The 5,503-nt window shown below is 45.7% G+C and overlaps 1 non-coding gene across 1 annotated transcript; it reads left to right on the top strand.

Moving 5' to 3' along the window:
• The first annotated feature begins 291 nt into the window (after positions 1 to 291).
• Positions 292 to 398, top strand: LOC114207193 (U6 spliceosomal RNA). The gene has a single exon (XR_003608795.1). It is a non-coding gene; the product is annotated as a U6 spliceosomal RNA (small nuclear RNA).
• Positions 399 to 5,503: the final 5,105 nt, after the last annotated feature.

The raw sequence follows: 5,503 nt of genomic DNA, 5'->3' as shown, positions 1-5,503 counted from the left end.
GAATTATTTTTTTGTATGCCATTTCCTGTCATCTCTCTCACTTATTCTTAAGTTTTGCCCCCTTTTTCGGCTATTAGCTTTGTTTCCTTGGGTGGTAAATTCTTCTATTTGTTGAAGTTGTGGCCTGTGTCAGATTATGTCTGTTGGTACTTAGCCCTGTATCCACTTTTAAATAAGCCCCTTTATTCCTGAAGCTGTGGGTCTGAAATGACAGATCCTAGACTCCCTTGCTGGATGGGCTCCAGTGAGATTCTGCAGAGGGGAGACAGTTGTGTAAGATCGAAAGGGGTAGTGCTTGCTTTGGCAGCACATATACTAAAATTGGAACGATACAGAGAAGATTAGCATGGCCCCTGCGCAAGGATGACAGGCAAATTCGTGAAGCGTTCCATATTTACAAAAAAAAAAAAAAAAAAGATCAAAAGGGGTAAAGGAGAAGCTACTGTGTTTCTGGCCATGTCCCTGGCAGTGTCAGTGGCCCTGGCTGCTCTTTGGTACAGTTGTGGAACCTCTAGCGGGGACAGACACCGAGTGTAGGCTTACAGGCTATGGCCCAGTGACAGAGGCCTTTTCCTGATCTCTGGGCAACACCATCTCCTTTCCTTTGCTTCTCCAGCATTTCCAAAATTATTGTGGGAAATTCTTTGACTCAAACAGTATTGGATAGCAGGGGTGGTCCCAGGACAGAGGTTCTCAAAGATATGAATCTAGGATTGCTTATCAGAACTGGGCTCCTTGCCAATGGAAGTGCATTACTAGTAGTCCAAAGCATGAATGGCAAAACTGATACTTAAATTAGTATTTGAGGTTGCCTTGGATGAAGTGCAATTATAGCCAACTCTTTTTCCTTTTATAGCCAAGAGGTTTTCATTTCTTTTTTTTTTTTTTTTAAGATTTTATTTATTTGGCAGAGAGAGACACAGCGAGAGAGGGAACACAAGCAGGGGGAGTGGGAGAGCGAGAAGCAGGCTTCCCGCCGAGCAGGGAGCCCGATGCGGGGCTCAATCCCAGGACTCTGGGAACATGACCTGAGCCGAAGGCAGACGCCCAACGACTGAGCCGCCAGGCACCCCGAGGTTTTCCTTTCTGGCCATTTGTAGGGATTTGGGGATGGAGCAGAAGGCTGCAGGGTGTGCTTGCTCTGCCGTCTTGCTCCAATATTCTGGATTATTTTTCAAAATCTAGTGATTATGCTACATTATTTCAATTAAGATTATGTTTTAAGAATCACAACTGAGCAAAAAATATATGGCGATATTTAGCCACACTTATGGGAAACTTAGTCTTGTGGTCTGCTGTTTTAATATCCTGATTCACCAGCTGACAGGGGATTGAACTGTGGCCTTCATATCCTGGAGGAAATGATCACATTTATTTGATTATTTCACTCTAGGTAGTAACAGTTCTGTCCTGGGAAAAAAGACGAGCCTCAAGGCACTCCTGGCTGAATGCTTTTCAGTTACAGTCTCTAAGCCAGTATGCCAAGGAATTGCCTCTTTCCACACAGCGACCTTTGTGGCGGATGGCAGATTTCCCTGAGGTCTCAAAATGACAGGCTTTCGCAATGTCACTGGCTGACAACCAGACCCAGCCCAGTCTTGGTGTGTTTTGGGGGCTAAAGTCATTCCACCTTGTGCAACAGTTAAAGCTTACTGTAACCAACGGCGTTCCCATGAAGTCAGGAGAAAATACTTTTTTTTTTATTTGCCAACCACAAAGCTACGCTGGAGTGCAAATGTGAATCCTAGGGTCTCCCAGTCCATCAGGAGAAGTAAGAGACATGAGGTATTAGAAAGCATCTTAGTTTTGTAGTCAGATCTGGGTTCAAATCTTAGATCTGTACCGTGGACAAGTCACTTAACCTCACTGAACTCCAGATGTTTTATTTGTAAAATACAAGACAGCCATAGCTAAAAAACATTTTTTATTGCCCCACTTGTACCAGATCATGTTCTAGGGGCCAGAGGATACAACACAGAACAGGCAAAGCGCCTGTTCTCATGAAGTCCCCATCGTAGTAAGGAGAGACCAATAGTAACACAAACCAAAAGTAAATAAGAAAATGCCACAATAAAAACAAAACAGTAATGTAAGCTGATTGAGAGTAGCTGTAGTTTCTCTGTGTTTTCTCTTTGTTCCGACCTACCTGGTAAATTGTATTAAACCTTGTTTTCCCTGGCTCCTTATCTAAGCCAGTGGGCCCTTGGAAAGGGATTCATGACTCCAATCTCAAAGGCCTAACGTGACTTCTCCAGAAAATGTGCATATTATCCAAAGGCCAAGGCCTTATATCAGACTTTTACTTTACTTTGCTGTGGACTTTTAGGCTCTGTGTGGCCAGCAAAGGTGGTATTTGGGGGCAGGCACACACTTGCCCAGCCTCTGTCTGAGAACATTTTGTTTCTGAACTTCTTATAGAAGCTGTTGCTGGGATCTTGAGCCCTTGCTGGGGTCAGGATTTAATGCCTCAGCATTTGTGGCTTGCAGAAACTAGCTCTGATCTTGAGTTTCAAAAACAAAACATGGGTTTGCCAAGAAAGAGTACAAGGTGATGAAAGTTGCCATTTCAAGCCTAAGCCTTCTAGGAACACCTACATGGGTGGCAGCAGCTGGTCCTCCAGGTTGCTCCCAGCCCAGAGCTGGGTTCCCCAATAGGTAGAGTAGGCAATATCCTTAAGGGTGTGGCAAAATGAGGGCTCACATACCCACCAAAAGTTAGTTTTTAAAGCCTTATTTGGAATTTTAGAATCAGAAAATCTTGAGAGATGGTATTCTCATATCACATTTTGCGGAAGTTTTCTGTTATGTCGAATTTGAATTACATAGTGTTGGGAGCTCCATGACTTTTTGGAATGCAGGGCCTCTAAAAGTCTTACTCTGGCTCTGCCCCACGCCACCCCAGGAACTTCCTTTTGCCTCAGTTCTCAGAATTAACACACAAAGTCTTCCTCACATTTGGGGTCCAGGCCAGGGAGTGGAGGATGGGTTCTATTTCTTATTTTATCGCTGCCCCTCTGACTATTCCCCCTTCTGAAGTGCTCTGTCTGAACCACACAATCTTACACTTGGTCATGCACAGGGAGCAGGAGCGTGGTGGTAAGGGTGGTGATCGGTGTCACTGACTTATTATAGCAAATCTATGGGGAAAGGGAGGGTATCCTGGACCACTGGACAATTCATTTTATAGGAGGAAGCTTCTCCCTCAGATGCAGAGATGGCTTGTTTCCCCTTTTCTGGGCTTCATCCTTGCCCCATCTTCTCTTGTTGTTGTAGGAAGCAAACATAAGAGCCAAGAGAATATGAGTGCGGTGACTGAGGATCCACTTGGCTTCCCAAGCCCAAGTGGTGTTACAGCAGGTTCCCCAGAGTGGAGACCTGAAGCAGTTGCCAGGGGCAAGGTGCCCACCCACTGGCCTCTGGCCCTCATAGGGTTAGCCAATGAGAAGGGACATCTGTGGGGTGGGGACTGCCTGCCCCCTTGAGTACCAGGCTACTGAGGCTGGATCATCTCATTTCCATCCTGACTGCAGTTTGTAGGTCTGATTCTACACCTGAGGGTAAGAACAAGTCGATTACAGTTCCAGGCTGGGGGTGGGGGTGGCTGCCTTGCAATGGAACCTCTGGCTTGGGTTTGCCCAGGCTCTCTTGTCATAGCAGGGTACAGATAGGTACAGGCAAAACTCTGGCCAGGGCAATACTGGGGGAGGCAGACAGGCCTTGGGCTTCTTCCTTGATTCTCCCACAGCTCAAAGAGAAAAGGAGCTGTTCCTCTGATCAAAATGCCTGAGGCCATCTTGAATTTTGACCAACTCACTCTGTGGCAAGATGCCTACCCAGAGAAAAAGTTGGGATCGATGATAAAAGAGGGATGGCCCAGTGATAGAGTTCAATTAAATAAGAAGAGAAGGAAATAATTCGCTTCTCAGCTTGACCAGGTAGGCAAAGACAGAAGCAGATGGTAAGGCAGCTTCGGGAAAGCCTGAGCTCTGACCTCGGGCTGAGTCTGGAACCCAGCCTCCACCAGTTGATTCTTCTCAGCAAATATTGATTGAGCAGATTCTATAAGGCCAGACACTGGGTAGAGTTAGCGAGACACAAAGGCGAGTGAGACCTAATCGTTGTCTGGATTTGAGGGAATCTGTAAATACGGGGATATCTACACGGATGTGGGGGTATGTCACAGGATGATTGAGACATTCAAATGAGATAAAGTGAGCTTGGGATATACTGAAAACTTAGGGAAATCTTATTTTTCGAGGACATTTTCTGACAGAAACCAGTGGGTTTGCCTGGCCTTTGCCAAGCCCAATCTTGTTCACACCAGGGAGTGCTGCACCTGAGGCATCTGGTTGTTTTCAGGGTAGAGGCAGAGGTCAGAGTGGGAAGGATTTTAGAGATCAGTCCAGCCCTCCTGTGTCAGTGGGTGTGGATTCCTGGTCTGGAGAGGTTCTGGTTTTCAGATCAAGCTTTATAGGGGATGCAGCTACCTCACTCCTGGTGACTCCCTCCATTAGCGGTAAGGTGGGTTCCTCCGGATAAGGTGGGGAAGCAGGGGAGCCCTTTATGCTGGTAGAATATGCCCAAAGGAGCATGAGGGTGTCAGCTTTGTTCTTGAAGCAGAGAAATAGAAGCAGCTTAACTGGTGGTCCTTGCTGCCTCCCTCCCTTAGTTCTTGAAGAGTTGTAAAGAGAGACACAGGACTTGCTTCTTGTCCTTTCTAAGGTGGTTGCGGGGAAATTTTCCACCGACTCCTTGTTAAGACAGGAGATTAGTGGTCCCACTTGGCTGAGGTCAGGAGGTAGTAGCTTTGGAGAGGAGAAGTTTTCAATCAGGAATTTTTTCACATGAAGAGAGAATGATCCCAAAAATGTAGATTGGAGGGATGTTCAGCTTTACTAGTTCCTTGAGAAACTATGCAGGTGTGTGTATGTGCATGCATGTGTGTGCGTGTGTGTGTGTGTGTGTGTGTGTGTGTGTGTGTGTGTGTGTGTGTGTGTTGGGCGTGGGGATGCTGACAGCTCTCCTAGGATTGAGTGAAGTTTTTCAGGTAATCCTCCTGGGAGCCAGACAAAATTGAGTTGATTCCTGATTCTGTCATTCATCATTAGGTTGTACCATGTGAAATTGCTAATATTCTACCATTTTTAACCTTTAAAAATGGCAATTTTATAGAACCCACAAGAGTGGCATGATCTTTCTTTTTTTTTCCCTTCCCAGCTGCTCAGTACTTCTACTGAGAGTTGCATGATCTTAAGCCAGCATCTTGGTCTCTTCAAGTCTTAGATTCTTCTCTATAGCGGAATCAAGAGCAGGGCTATGGGGGAGGTTACATGAAATAACATTTGAAAGTACCTTATGCAATTTCTACTCCAACATACCCTAGCCAATTTCAAAGTGTTCTCACGTCCCTCATCTTATGTGATCATATTTAGCAGACTAGGAAGTTGACTATGAGAGGGCTTTTTAGAGGTGGTGTAACGTGATCCAAGCTCACTGGTTTGGA

Source organism: Eumetopias jubatus, unplaced genomic scaffold, assembly GCF_037043125.1.
Source record: "Eumetopias jubatus isolate StellerSeaLion01/CBP00866 unplaced genomic scaffold, mEumJub1_p1.0 scaffold_1, whole genome shotgun sequence".
Lineage (NCBI taxonomy): Eukaryota > Metazoa > Chordata > Mammalia > Carnivora > Otariidae > Eumetopias > Eumetopias jubatus.
The sequence above is the reverse complement of the archived record's forward strand: the minus strand, read 5'-3'. Positions and strand labels throughout refer to the sequence as shown.